Consider the following 17,030-nt stretch of genomic DNA (forward strand, 5'->3'; position numbering starts at 1 on the left):
GAGCTTCACCAAATAAGAAATTAAGAAAGTGATACAAATGAAGACAAAGCAGTCATGTTCGAACTCAAACAGGAAGGCTAAGTCGAAAGTCACCTGCTACAGTTGCAACAAAAAGGGCACATCAAGATGAACTGTCCAAATCTAAAGGAAGCAAAAAGAAACCGAGGGAGAAGGCAATACAAGCAATGTGGGACAAGTCTTCATAGAAGACTCTGATAAAGAACGTGAGAAAGTAAGCTTCCTCGCACTTCTGAAAAAAAATAGGTTGGCAAAACTAAGTCCAAGAATAAAGCCGAGATTAAACAAAGTAATGAATATGAATCCGGCTCAGAAGACGATTCCAACTCCACTATAAGTTCGTCAATAGTTAGATTATAGAACTTAATTTCTTACCTATCTAGAAAACTAGCCAAATCCAATATCCGGGTCAAGTCACTCCAAAAGGAGATCAAAGACGTTAAGGAAGTGTCTAACCTAAGTTTCTTAACTGACCAAGTTTAAGATGGAACCTCAACTTAAGTCCAACAACTTGAGGAAGATAATTTCACCATGAAAAGTCAAGTCAATGTCACACCCCAGAGGAGTCCCTGCCCGACAAAAGGACAACATTTCTCCTATAATAGTGACAAATAAAACATGTATACAATGCCACAAGGCTACTCACAAGCTATAATCAACGGTCCACACGGCTAAAACATACACAACAACGCAGTTATATACATAGCCCACTCGGCTGGAATAAAATGATCATAACCATGTAGTTGTATAATAAACAGCCTACACAATTGTACTAAAAATACAACAAAAAATAAAAGGAAAGCTCATAAACCAAAAACAACAGACTGCTAGCCGGCTAGGCTTTACACAACCACAACACAGAAAATACAAGACACTACACAACAAAACTCTAAAATAAATCAAGTTATACAATGCCAAGTCCACAAAATATAAGGCAACTAAAATAGAAAACAAAACCAGAAACCATCCTAGGATGTAACATGAGACTGGCAGACAGGATACTCTAAACAATTACACAATCATCTATCTGCTACCTAAGGAAAATGGTAGTATATATATGGGGTGGTGAGTGCGGGTCACTCATCGGGTAATAGACAGGATAGTGTATGGTCTATATAAAATATGGAAATCAAAGTATACAGTCTCAGCAGGAAAATAAGAATATGATCATATTGACATAATTAATACACCTAAACATAACTGACATAATGACCGCACATAATCATAACTGACATAAGAAACTCACATACCTAATCTGAAGTCAACACATACGGTATAATGATCAGTAAACTCACCAGGGATCAACAACAGATCTGTTCGTAACACTTGAGAATTATAACCGATGTTATACACATGTACAATAAATGGCATGTATGAAGTATGACAATCATATGCAACAATCATAACTCAAACATGTGCAACATATAACAAACACATGTACCTAATAACTATAATATATGTATGTAGATATAACTCCATAGATACATCACACATCGTATGCAAATATGCATGCATGACACATGGTCACCCCTGCCACCTCTCAAGACACTACGACCCTAGTATGGCCTAGAGGCTTGGGTTCGTGACAACTGTACTACCCTCCAGTCACTATAGAACAACCGAGGCGAACAGTTCACTAAGTAGTTATCTAACTACATAGCATCAGGGTCCCTGACTGCTCACAACGGCAGATATCACTCCCCGCTAAGTGGTCGGGTGGCACAGCAGGACAAGACGCAACTTCTCTAGCTACCATTACCCATAAGTAGTCAAGTGTGCGGTGCTAAAAATGACTGATGACTCTCTCACACCACAAGAGAGACAATGGTCATCAGCATGCAGTACAATGATGAATATGATATAAATAATCATGATATCGACACAATCATCATCAATGCAACAACTCGATCGACATAGGTACCTCCAGTCATGATCCATCAATCACTTAAGACTATAGGTATGGGTAGATCTAATAGGTGCCCACTAAATAATAAATACAGAATGTAGCAACACAAATAGTACACACTAGCCACATATGCACCCTACATCATAGGTATAATCATCATGATACCTCTAATATCACACCAGACACATAAGAATACCAACATAGGTATTATCGACATGATTCCTCCAATAGTACACATCAGAAATGAGTGCATACACAACATAAGTGTAATCAACATGATTTCTCCAATAGTAAACACCAGACATGTGTGCACACACAACATGTAAATGGTCAGTCAACATGGTAACTCCTACAACATATATCAATCATGTGTACACTTCACATTATATGCATAATCAGCATGTTAAGTCAGCCAACAAAACATCCCCTATGGTACATCCTCTAAATGTGTATACACAATAGAGTGTAGATATTCAAAAGCCAAGACTGTATATGAAATAACAAGATCATCTCTAATGTCAAGCAGATAAGTCTCAAGTAGGATAACAAAATGAACAGATTTAAGGTAAAGCAACCTAATCCATCAGCCAATAACAACCATGCTCTAAGTTCAAAGAACTAAAGAAGCCAAGGAAGAAATACCCGCCTTTATCTATCGATTGTACTAAGTAATCCCACTTCGAGACTCTTGTCCCGAATCCAAGTCCTGCGATCACATAATATATTTAGCTAATTACATATGAAGTAAATAATTAAATAACTCCCCCACCAAATTAGAGTAACTCTAATAGAACATGATTATGGATTAATTCCCCAATTAACTTTACTATACTACAACCTAATTAGATTAGGTTTATACGTGATTCATCTCCAAAACTCACCCAAATCAACACATCATTTAATACATGTCTTAAATCAACTAAGCATCATGAATCAATTAATCTCTTATTGATCAACATAGGATTAGTCATCTTATCATCTCTAATTAATCTAATGATTAAATTGAACCCATCATGAATCAACCATACTAAATTCATTTCAATAAGAATTAATTAACCTCATTCATAATCCATCACAACAACATTAGATTTAATAACCTTAATCCTTCCACAATCTAATTGGGTTAATTATCCCTAACCAACACCTAATACAACATCCACACTCCAAATTGTATGCTTAGAGATAACATATTACCTCAAATATAGTAACCAACAACAAGGTTCCTAGTGATTAATACTTGAACAATTTGGCCGAAACCTTCTCCCTGAAAAAGAAGATAGGATCAAACACTAGTCATAGAGGTGAACGATGATAGAGATCTAGTAGAGCATATGGTCTCCACAACCATGGATCTGCAACCCAACATAATAGTTGGATAACATCAATGACAGTCTGACAAAAGAAAGGGCAGAGATAAATGATGTACGTAGATTATATACACTTTTATACATACTTTGACGCACATCTACTTGTACTTCAAGCGCATAATCTATGTTTATTGCACCCTATTTCATTATAATGGCGTACTTCCATTATATTTTGTTCGGAGATCTACTCTTTACTTGTTTTGATTGATAGGACATGATTTGGAGCAAAAACAGAGTTTAAATGAAGTCGAGAGCTTCTAGAGTGACACGGGCTTGCAAAACTAAGTTTTCTTAATGTTCCATCCGTGTGGCACCCACACGGCCATGTCAAAGCGGTGTGGGGGGCATGTAAAGGCCGTGTGAACCTCACATGGCCGTGCGAAGGCCGTGTGGAACTTTCAGCACTGCAGACTAAAAGTAAAATGACCATAACTTTGTGCTCGGTTAGAGTAATGAGCTGTTTCAGATATCAAAATGTAGATAACTTCATGATCTACAACTTTTATGAAGACTTCATCGAGAGAAAACCACGTCTTGAAGGCCTAAAATTTGTTTCTATGTGACACGGCCTTAGCACAGGGCCGTGTGGAATCCCTGCACTGCACACCAAGAGTAAAACATGCATACCTTTATGATCCGTTGGAGTTTTGAGCTGTTATTTGAACAAATTTGTAGATAACTTCAGGATCTACAACTTTGATAAAGACTTCAACTAGAGAAAATCCCATCTTGATGGAGTAAAAGACGTTGCAATAAGACATAGCTATGCAGAGCCAATCAAGGGGGTGTGTGAGCCACATGGCCATGTCATGAAAGGGGGTGTGAGCTCCACATGGACGTGTGAGCCACATGGCCCATGGCCATGTGAGCCACATGGCCGTGTAAGGTTTCTAGAGGAGAAGAATGGCATGGCCGTGTGAGCCACACGACCGTGTAAGGTTTCCAAAGGAGAAGAATGACATGGCCATGCGGATCTACACGGCCGTGCAAGGAGTGCAGTGGCAAAGCCAGACATGGTCGTGTCTCACACACGACCGTGTGAGATAGGCAGAGAGGGGAGTGAGCCAGGCTGTGTCCCACACACGGCCAGGTCCTGGGGTCGTGTGGCGCCCGATTTTCCCCCTCTATATAAAGGTTTCTTCTTCATTTCAAAGGAGATCTTCTCCCCTTTGGGAGAAAGGAAGATTTAGGGGATTCCTTCAATTCATGGGTGGATTTCTGGGCGATCTAAGGGAAGATCTTTACCGATTCGACTCCAAAATCGAAGGATTGGATCCGAAGACCATTCTTCTCCGTAGATAAATTTTCTTTCTCTCCTTTCTTGGAATTGAGGGTTTAGAAATGCTTGTAATCTTTGTTTCTTTCAGATTCTTTCTTTGATTTATGGAGTAGATATCTTGTTCTAGGATGGAGGGAGTATTTGTAAGGAAATCTTGATGTAAAACTCTTGTGGATATGCCAATTTTCCATTTCTATGATTTTGCCTTGTTTTGTATCTATTTGATCTTGTGTGGACTGTTGTGATTGTGCTTAATTACCATGCTTGATTGAGTGTTTGGATATCTTGTGGATCTTGTAGAGGTAATTCTTCATTCAATTTTTTAAGGGATCTTCATGATAGGAACATGCCCGTGTAAGGACGTTTGAGGGATTATCTTGAAGGGGAAATTAGGTATTCAAGATGGTAGGATAGATTTATGCATTAATCTTTATATCTTGATGGGTTGATGAGTGATGGATTCTTATGTAGATTTTTTGAGGGACGCTCGTGACAGGCAAGTCTGTGTAAGGACAACATAGATTCATTCCTAATTGATCAATCTAGGTATGGATTTCAGTCCTAGGTCGGTTCTCTATTGCAAGAGAGAACCGACAACCTTCTACAAATGATGGACAATTGAGAAAAAGGATTTGGAAGATCATTTACATTAAAGAACCTTACAAAGAAACCAAAAACTCCTAGAATATCCCTTATCATTGCTTTTATTCTTGTTGCCTATTCTTTTATTCTTTTGTTTACTTTTCATAGTTACACCTAGACTTTGTTAATTCATTGATTTGTTGTCTAGCTAATTCGTTTTGAGATATTCTTAGTACTTATTCTAGTCCCTGTAGATACAATAATCTTTTATATTACTTGCGATATTTCCGTACACTTGCGGAGGTCAACAATAAAGAAACTCACTATACCCATTTGTGACTGAGAAACTCGTCTAATGGCTGAAATTTAGGGAATTCCAGCCAGGAGCTTCATGTTAAAGCAGGAGAAAGAGATGTGACAGAAGTAGTGTGGTTCGATGGTCGGAGATGAAATGCACAGACATGTGGCAACCGAAGATCGGGGCTGGGTTGGGATTTCCCCTCCCTCGGTTGAGAGACTGCCCGTGCAGATGCAATGACTCGAGAGGAAGAACGATCGTTGGACGAAACTGATCGATGGAGATCAATACCCTTGTGGCGTCGGTGTCAGGGAAGAAAGCATCGACAGAGATGTGATGCACAAGGGAAGGAAATTGGGAGGAGAAGAAGAGTGACTTCGCATGAGTGAGAGAGATCGGGAGCAGAGGGGAGATCGGGAAATAAACTTAGTTAAGTAATATTTATACTTAGGTCTTGATTAAATTAACTTAAGTTAAATGATTTTTAATTAATCCAATTAACTCCCAACTTAAATGGGTAATTCGAACAGGCTTTCTCCAAGCCTAATAGATCTATCCTTTTAAAACATATCATATGACTTCCATTTAAATATCTAAAAATTTCCAAAAAAAATCTAATAAGGTTACTTCTCTAATAACACTTATTATTTAATTTGTTGTATCTTACATTTTCTCCCACTAATAAAAATTTGGTCCATAAATTTACTGCTCCAACATAGAAATACTCATCTAAAGGTAACAACTAAGCAACATACTATAGATATAAGATATCAGAAAATTTAATTAATAAGGTTATTTGGGAAATAGTCTTATAGAATTTTTCCAGAATTTTTAGAAATTTTCTGGGGATTTTTCGGAGCTTGTATGACGAGTTTCGAGGGGATGAATCGACGGGTGCAGATAAAGCCTGTTTGGGATACCCGTTTAAGTGAGGAAATATTTTTATTATATAATCACTTTTCTTTTATTTCCTTCTCCCCCAAAAATGCCGACCCGACCATTTCTTCCTCCCCTTCCCCGATTTTTCCCCTTTGCTCGACACATTCTGCTCTTGACGATCGATGATCCTTCACTCTGCTCGTCGTCGCCGGCACGGATCAATCTTGGAGTGAGGAGGAGGGAAGTCTGTCGAGTCTCCGACCTCCTTCATTCTCCGACTTCTTTCTTCTCAGTCGACCTCGGCAAGTGGCCGGATCGCATCTCCTTCCACCATCACCCACCGAAGCTTGGAGAGATGCCCTAGTCCGGATTTGTGCCACTCGATCGTCAGCGTGGGTAAGCTAGCCTTAACCGAAAACCCCTCTTCCCGATTTGCCTCTTGATTCATCACTGGATCATTGTTGATTCAAGGGTTTAGCTAGATTAGGGTTCTCCTTTTGGAATTGACTCTTCTTGTGCTGGATTCTTTCCCTGATCGGATTAGTTAGAGCCCTAGAGCCAATCATTTGATGATTGTTGTATGGACTCATTGTATCATATTCTTCTATATATAAATAAAATGTATTTGTTTTGGTTATTATACTTACTTGTATTGGTGCCAAATAACTAACTATAATAGCCTCCTTGAGTAGAAGGTTCTTACCTATATCAATCGATTGGTTGAATCGATAGTGAGATGATATAGGGAACACTAATCTTAATCATTCCTAGTCGAGTATTAACATTCAGGGACAATGTTAATGTGATGAGACTAGCATGTAGGTCAACTGGATGACTTGATCTCACAAGTCATGGATATGGAGATACCAAGTTGACACATGGGTATGCATTGGAGAATGTATACTGAATGACCTGCCATGAGAAAGTATCATGGATCATTATATGAGTATCATATACTTTCTCATGTGGCTATTAGTATGACTATTAGTCCTTGGACCTGAAGTCACCATGGTTCCCTACATAAGGAGTTACGTACTTTGGCTTCGTCAAAAGTCACCCGTAATTGGGTGGACTATAAAGGCGATTACTAGGTATGTAACGAATTATGCAGAGGGATGTGAGTGATGTAGATGGGATCTATCCCTCTTATATGATGGGAGTGACATCGATATTCTTGGTAGAGTGAGACCACTAAGTGCATGGCCATGCCCAAATGAGTCAATATGAGATATTGAGCTCATTTGATTGAGTCTACTTGGGATTCAAGATTTAGATTGATTAGTGGATGACACAGTCTATGCCTCACATTGATCAATCTAGATGTCAAGGATAGAAGGGCACTTGTCATATATTGTGAAGAGTAACAATTAGTAGTCACAAGGTGATGTTGGATCTCAACATTCTTGTAACTTGGGTAGCAATGATGTATTGCTAGATGCCGCTCATTGCTTATGTTTCTAAGGGAGATTAGAAACATTGCCAACATTGCAAGAACCTATTGGGTCACACACAAAGAACAAGTGGATTGAGATTAGGTTCATATGATGATCCAATTGGATTAGGTTCATGTGATGCACCAAAGATTGGATTAGGATTAATTCAAATTAGACTTATTGAGTTAGACTCAATTAGATTCAATTGTTGAATGAGTCTAATTTAAATTTGATTCATTGAGTCAATTTATATTAATGAATTGAGATTCATTAAATTGAAATTGACTTGAATCAAAGGTTGGATTCAACTCAACAAGGAAGAAAAACAAAATTGGTCAATTTTGACTTGACCAAATGGGAAGTTGTAACATCAAGTTTGACTTGATGTATTGGCACTTCATAAAGGATGACTCATCCTACATGACATGACTAGCCTTGCCACATCATCTCCACATCATCAAAGGAGATCAAGAGGCATGGAATGTCAAGATCCAAAGACCCTTGGCATTCCATGTGTGGCCGGCCACATTAAGGAATGTGGGTTTCATTTGTGGCATTGATGTGTGGTTATTGTTGCATCTTCTTCCTTGGTTTTTCTTCCTCCTTCTTTGCTGTTGTCGAGAGTTCCAAGCAAGGAAAAGGTGAGTGAGTTGAGTTCCAAGAGGATAGGGTGGAGTGAAGGTCACAAGGAGGGTACTTAGAGGAGTGTATGAGATTCCTCTTATTCTCTCTCTATTCTCCCTCTTAAATCCTACCCGAGAGCCCTAGGAAGTGCTAGCACACTTGTGGTGCCCTCTTCTCCATTTAGAGTGGTTTGTGAATCAGTACTTGTTTGTGTGGATACTATTAGAGGTGTGTACGCTTGTACACACTCGAGATCCCAAGAACCTTGGACTTGCGGGATTGTGAAGGGCTTCGCTTCAAGGGTAAATTCCTTCTCCTTATAGATCTAGTTTAGAACTAGTGTAAGAAACTCGTACTCATAATGTTTTCAAAAATTTAATCTTCGCACGGATCCGGTGGCTGGGGTTTCGGGGTTTCCGCAACACAAAAAGCAGTTTTTGTGGCCCGAAAAACCCAATAGTGGTATCAGAGCCACGTGCGAAGCGCGTACGAGTTTGGTTTGTATTTTTTATGAAAAATTACAGTACTGTACTTTTCTGTGAATTTCTGATTTTTTTAGATTTTATGGGTAATTTTCTCGTAGAAGCGAAGCACAAGTGTTTAGACACTTGTAGGCTTCGACTATCGAGAAGTTTTTTCCGAAACGGCAAGGTTTCGCCCCAAAATGTTTTGGGACAACGGACTAAGGCACTGTAGGATCACTTAGGGACACTCGTGATGGTTATATCGCGGGTAGGGGTACTGCCCCTGACCCCGCAAGGGGCTTCGTTCCGCGATTGCGCCCGAAAATCGCTAATCAGGACTGTCGGGAATTCTTTACTCATAAAAATTGTAAAAATAGTATTAAATTCACAGAAAATTATGGAAATTACATAATTTAGAATTATGTATAATTTGTGATGATCATGGCCCAAAAATACCCAATTTGATTAGAATATTTGTGTTGTAATTCATAATACGGCCTGCGTGCTGTCATGTGATTGTGTGTGTTGTATACTTGATTCACGGCCTGCGCGTCGTGCCTTTCTCTATTTATTCTTATTGTAAATTAGTTTAGACTCAAATGTAACTCGAGTTTCACCATTGTAATGTACAAAATTGGAGCGATGGAAGGTCCACTCGAGACGGAGTTACTAAGAGGGTGCGAGCAACACAAGGTGGTCAAAGGAAGGAGCTTGAGAAGTTGTTGACCTTAGGTTGACCATCCGATCTTCTCATTGGCTTGAGAAGATCGTAGTAGGGCCATGACTAATCATAAAAGTATAATTAATTGCTTGTGTGTGTGTATTTGATGCATGCTAGTAAAGTAGTTAATTAGCGCCTTAACGATTCGATTCGATCAATTGCGTACATGATGTGCCCTAACGATTAGATTAGATCTAAATCGAGTATATGATACACCTCATTGATTAGATTAGATCTTAATTGTGACAACTCGTAATACCTACCATGCCGTGATACCTATCACTACCTCAATCACATGTAGTTGTTGAATCTGCCAAAGAAGAGCAACACATATTATCATGGTAGGGTACGGAGGGACAATCTTGGTCCCGCCTATCAATGCATGGGTGAGTAAAACTCAATTAGATTGAGTATAACTAGTTAAATCAAGTTTAACTGTAGGCATTTATCCAATATTTGGAAGATAGGACAAAATCACGTTTATATTAACTCTTGGGCGTATTAGCCAAAACTAACTCGAGTTTTAATATAAATACGGATCTTGATCCTATAAACAAGAGTTGCATAGAGATGTAATTGGTAAATTAGTTACCTACCGATCATACTAAGTCTTGGACGTATTAGCCAAAGCTAACTCAAGGCGTAGTATGATGTGGATCTTGTCCCACATGAATTATAGAATTCAGTGAGAGCATCATTTAATTAAAAGACCTAATTAAGTGATTACTAGAATATGTTGTTTATTTATTTTCTGCATTTTTCTGTTGTAGATTACCATGACGTCAAACACGAACACCTTCTCTCTGTGTTCTGTCCTTGACAAGGACAAGCTCAATGGAGCAAATTTCCTGGACTGGTACAGGAATTTGAGAATAGTTCTCACCCAAGAACATAAACTGTACGTCCTGGAGCATCCCATTCCCGAGGCACCTCCTACCACTGCCACGCGAGTTGATCGAGATGCTTATAAGAAGAATCAAGATGATGCATTAGATGTGTCATGTCTCATGCTCGCAACCATGAACTCTGAGCTTCAGAAGGAACATGAGTTGATGACTGCTTATGACATGGTTGAACATCTTCGTCAACTATATCAAGGACAAGCAGGGCACTAGAAAGGGAACTCTAATGGATACCTGGAAGATCTTAAGAAGAAGAGAAATAAGATTTCTACTTCAGGTATACATGTTATAGAAGTCACTCTCTCTATTTCTTCATCGTGGGTATTAGATACCAGATGTGCTTCGCACATTTGTACTAATGTGCAGGTGATGAGAAATAACAGGGCATTGACGAAGGGCGAGGTGGACCTATGCGTAGGCAATGGAGCACGGGTTGCTGCTGTTGCTTTAGGGACTTATTATCTATCTCTGCCCTCTGGTCTTGTATTAGAGTTGGATGATTGTTGTTATGTGCTTGCTTTGACTAAGAACATTATATCAGTTTCTTATTTGGACAAGAAAGGGTTTTTATTTATGATAAAGAACAAATGTTGTTCAGTTTATTTAAATGATATGTTCTATTGTAATGCACCTCTGATGAACATACTCTATATTCTAGACCTTGAGAGCCCTATCTATAACATAAGTACCAAGAGGTTCAAGTCAAATGACATGAACCAAACCTATCTCTAGCACTATCGCTTAGGTCATATAAATGATAAGCTCTTATCCCAGCTCCATAAAGATGGTTTGTTGGACTCATTTGATTTTGAATCATATGAGAAATGCGAGTCATGCCTACTAGGCAAGATGACCAAGACTCCCTTTAGTGGACACAGTGAGAGAGCGACTGACTTGTTAGGTCTTATACATAGTGATGTATGTGGCCCTTTCAATGTCACTACTAGAGGTGGTTATAGGTACTTTATTACATTTACTGATGACTTCAGTAGATATTGTTATGTGTTCCTGATGACACATAAGTCAGAATCCTTTGTAAAGTTTAAAGAATTTAAGAATGAAGTACAAAACCAGCTTGGCAAGAGTATTAAGATACTTCGATCAGATCGAGGTGGGGAATACCTTAGCCATGAGTTTCGTGACTATCTAGCTGAGTGTGGGATTCTACCCCAACTCACTCCTCCTGGAACACCACAGTGGAATGGTATATCCGAAAGGAGGAATCGTACCTTATTAGATATGGTACGGTCTATGATGAGTCATACAGATCTTCCTACATTCCTTTGGGGCTATGCTCTAGACACAGCAACCTTCATTCTCAACCGAGTTCCATCCAAGGCTGTGATAAAGACACTACATAGGATATGGACTGGGAGAGATGCCCAGGTGTCTTTTATGAGGATTTGGGGTTGTGAGGCTTACATTAGACGTCAAGTCTCGGACAAATTGGGACCCAAATCCAACAAGTGCTATTTCATTTGATATCCCAAGGAAACGAAGGGATATTACTTCTACGTTCCCAGTCAACACAAGGTGGTTGTGGCTAAGACTGGGGTTTTTCTAGAAAGGAATTTTGTTTCTAGAAAGACTAGTGGGAGTACGTTCGATCTTAAAGAAGTTCAACATGCGAACAATAGCACTGAAGCCTCGATGGAAGTTGAACTGGAACCACAAAGTGTTGTGGATGATGTTGTTCCACAAGGAGTTGAGGAACAACAACCAGTTCAAGTAGACATACCTCTTCGCAGGTCTGATAGGGTACGTCGTCAGCCTGAGAGATACTCATTTTTTTTGTCTGACCATGATGACGTTGTGCTGATAGAGGATGAGCCCACCTCCTATCAGGAAGCTGTGATGAGACCAGATTCCGAGAAATGGCTAGAGGCCATGAGATCCGAGATGGAATCCATGTACAATAACCAAGTATAGACTTTGGTTGATCCACCTGAGGGCGTAAAACCCATAGGGTGTAAGTGGGTATTTAAGAGAAAGACTGACATGGATGGACTTATCTATAAGGGTCGCTTGGTAGCTAAAGGTTTCAAGCAAATTCATGGTATTGACTATGATGAAACCTTTTCTCCAGTAGCGATGTTTAAGTCCATTCGGATCATGCTTGCTATTGCAGCATACCATGACTATGAGATATGGCAGATGGATGTCAAAACCACGTTTCTGAATGGAAACCTGCTCGAGGATGTGTACATGACACAACCTGAGGGTTTTGTAGATCCACAGCATACTAGCAGAGTATGCAAGCTGCATAGGTCCATTTATGGACTAAAGCAAGCTTCTCGGAGCTAGAATCTTCTATTCGATGATGCAATCAAACAGTTTGATTTCAGCAAGAATGAAGATGAACCTTGTGTCTACAAGAAGATTGTTGAGAGCACAGTTGTCTTCCTCATATTGTATGTGGATGACATACTAATCATTGGGAAGGACATCCCTTTGCTACAGTCTGTCAAGACTTAGCTAGGGACTTGTTTCTCAATGAAGGACTTAGGTGAAGCATCCCGCATTCTAGGCATACAGATCTATAGAGATAGATCTAAGAGGTTGCTTGGCCTAAGTCAAAGTACATACATTGATAAGGTATTACTTCAGTTTGCCATGCAGAACTCCAAGAAGAGATTTCTGCCGATGTCACATGGTGTGAGTCTTTCGTAGACTCAAGGTCCCTTTCTAGAGAGGAGAGAGACCGCATGGATCAGATCCCTTATGCTTCAATCATAGGATCTATCATGTACGCCATGCTATGTACTCGTCCTGATGTCTCGTATGCTTTGAGCATGACGAGCAGGTACCAGTTAGATCCAGGTGAAAGTCACTGGATAGTGGTCAAGAATATTCTTAAGTACTTGAGAAGGACTAAAGAATATTTCTTGATATATGGAGGCGATGGTGAGCTAGCTATAAGGGGTTACAGTGAGGCCAGCTTCCAGACCGACCAGGATGATTATCGATCGCAGTCAGGGTGGGTTCGTGTTTTGCATAAATGGTGGTGTTGTGAGATGGAAGAGTTCGAAGCAGGACACAGTCGTTGATTCTACAACAGAGGTCGAGTATATTGCTGCATCAGAGGCAACAAAGGAGGCAGTTTGGATCCGCAAGTTCATCACTGAACTTGGGGTGGTTCCTAGCATCGCTGACCCTATTGAGCTCTATTGTGACAATAGTGAAGCAATTATGCAGGCTAAGGAACCTCGTTCACACCAGCGGACCAAACACATACTACGGAGCTTCCATCTCATTCGAGTGATCATCGATAGAGGAGATGTGAAGATTTGCAGAGTACCCACAGAGGCTAACATCGCAGATCCCTTGACCAAGGCTTTAGCACAGAGAAAGCATGATGGTCACACTAGGTCATTAGGCCTTAGAGCCTACACTGAATGACACTAGTGCTAGTGGGAGATTGTTAGTTAGAGCCCTAGAGCCAATCATTTGATGATTATTGTATGGACTCATTGTATCATATTCTTCTATATATAAATAAAATGTATTTTTTTTGGTTATTATACTTACTTGTATTGGTGCCAAATAACTAAGTATAATAGCGTCATCGAGTAGAAGGTTCTTACCTATATCAATCGATTGGTTGAATCGATAGTGAGATGATATAGGGAACACTACTCTTAATCATTCCTAGTTGAGTATTAACATTCAGGGACAATGTTAATGCGACGAGACTAGCATGTAGGTCAACTCAATGACTTGATCTCACAAGTCATGGATATGGAGATATCAAGTTGACACATGGGTATGCATTGGAGAATGTATACTGAATGACCAGCCATGAGAAAGTATCATGGATCGTTATATGAGTGTCATATACTTTCTCATGTGGCTATTAGTATGACTAGTAGTCCTTGGACCTAAAGTCACCATGGTTCCCTACATAAGGGGTTACGTACTTTGGCTTCGTCAAACGCCACTCGTAACTGGGTGGACTATAAAGGCGATTACTGGGTATGTAACGAATTATGCAGAGAGATGTGAGTGATGTAGATGGGATCTATCCCTCCTATATGACGGGAGTGACATCGATATTCTTGATAGAGTGAGACCACTAAGTGCATGGTCATGCCCAAATGAGTCAATATGAAATATTGAGCCCATTTGATTGAGTGAGTCTACTTGGGATTCAAGATTTAGATTGATTAGAGGATAACACGGTCTATGCCTCACATTGATCAATTTAGATGTCAAGGATAGAAGGACACTTGTCATATATTGTGAAGAGTCACAATTAGTAGTCACAAGGTGATGTTGGATCTCAACATTCTTGTAACTTGGGTAGCAATGATGTATTGTTAGATGCCGCTCATTGCTTATGTTTCTAAAGGAGTTTAGAAACATTACCAACGTTGCAAGAACCTATTGGGTCACACACAAAGAACAAGTGGATGGAGATTAGGTTCATATGATGAACCAATTAGATTAAGTTCATGTGATGCACCAAAGATTGGATTAGGATTAATTCAAATTAGACTTATTGAGATAGACTCAATTAGATTCAATTGTTGAATGAGTCTAATTTAAATTTGATTCATTGAGTCAATTTATATTAATGAATTGAGATTCATTAAATTGAAATTGACTTGAATCAAAGGTTGGATTCAACTCAACAAGGAAGAAAAACAAATTGGTCAATTTTGGCTTGACCAAATGGGAAGTTGTAACATCAAGTTTGACTTGATGTATTGCCACTTCATGAAGGATGACTCATCCTACATGGCATGACTAGCCTTTCCACATCATCTCCACATCATCAAAGGAGATCAAGAAGCATGGAATGTCAAGAGCCAAAGACCCTTGGCATTCCATGTGTGGCCGACCACATTAAGGAATGTGGGTTTCATTTGTGGCATTGATGTTTGGTTATTGTTGCATCTTCTTCCTTGGTTTTTCTTCCTCCTTCTTTGCTGTTGCTGAGAGTTCCAAGCAAGGAAAAGGTGAGTGAGTTGAGTTCCAAGAGGATAGGGTGGAGTGAAGGTCACAAGGAGGGTACTTAGAGGAGTGTATGAGATTCCTCTTATTCTCTCTCTTTTCTCCCTTTTAAATCCTACCTGAGAGCCCTAGGAAGTGCTAGCACACTTGTGGTGCTCTCTTCTCCATTTAGAGTGGTTTGTGAATCACTACTTGTTCGTGTGGATACTATTAGAGGTGTGTACGCTTGTACACACTCGAGATCCGAAGAACCTTGGACTTGCGGGATTGCGAAGGGCTTCGCTTCAAGGGTAAATTCCTTCTCCTTGTAGATCTAGTTTAGAACTAGTGTAATAAACTCGTACTCGTAATGTTTTCGAAATTTTAATCTTCGCACAGATCCGGTGGCTGGGGTTTCGGGGTTTCGGGGTTTCAGCAACGCAAAAAGCGATTTTTACGGCCCGAAAAACCCAACAGATTCATCACTGGATCCTTGTTGATTCAAGGGTTTAGCTAGATTAGGGTTCTCCTTTTGGAATTAACTCTTCTTGTGCTGGATTCTTTCCCTGATCGGATTAGTCATCTTCTTGTGGTTGGACTAGGTTTCTGTTGAAGATGATGGGATCAATGGTGGCTGTCGGGCAGAGTCTAGGTTATTAATTGATCAGTGATGATCTTCCGATTGGGTGACTTCTTCTGGAGACAACCTTTTGAGGTAAGGTTAGGTTGTTAATTAGGTTGGTGTTTGGATCCGTGATCCCCATGGCTTGATCTAATTACTTGCTATAATTTCTAGATCAGCTTCTATGCTGTGTTTGAGGTATCAGTTAAAGTGGGAAAGAATTCCAGCAGGTGTTATATTCTGTGATCTGGAATTGTGTTCTGTGGGATCCTTTCTTGGTTCCGGTAGCACACCAACCAGCAGCCTCCTAGTTCCAGCATCAACAATAGCTGGGAATTGAGGTTAGGTATATGTATTGAATTAGGAATAAATTTGATTACTAGTTGTTGATTGTAATTAGATTTATTTAGTTAGAATTAATCTAATTGGTGATTAGGGATTAGGTAACTAACCCTAATTAACCGTTAGATTTAAATAGGTAGGTTGAGGTTGTGTTGATTAGGGTTTTGCCCTAATTTAGTATTAGGAATTTTATTTAGTTATTCATTTGGATTTAGCTAAATAAAATATTTATATGTTGTTTGACGCAGGACTCTGATTCGAGACGGGCGTCTCGACTTCGGATTTGGATTGTACATTCTATTTGAGGCGGGTACCCTTTGACTTATCTTTTTGATATTGTCTTATGATATGTATAGTTTATATATAATTACTAGTGATTGGTAGTTTAGCACTTCCCCTGGGTTTAGTTTAGTTGATACCTGATACATGCTTCTACTGTTAGCTGCTATACATGCTTTTCTTTCTGGCTATGTTTATCTGTGTTCATAGAGATAGAGTTGTTTATTGTGCTTCCCTTTATACTGGATTAGTTGATAGATATGTTGGATATGTGATGTTGGATTCATGTTATTTATTATCCTTGTTATATATGTGTTTATCTTTTTGGCACCTACACATATGGAGGAGGATATGTTCGGGTATGACATACTATAGCCGCATG

This window comes from Zingiber officinale, chromosome 5B, assembly GCF_018446385.1.
Source record: "Zingiber officinale cultivar Zhangliang chromosome 5B, Zo_v1.1, whole genome shotgun sequence".
Lineage (NCBI taxonomy): Eukaryota > Viridiplantae > Streptophyta > Magnoliopsida > Zingiberales > Zingiberaceae > Zingiber > Zingiber officinale.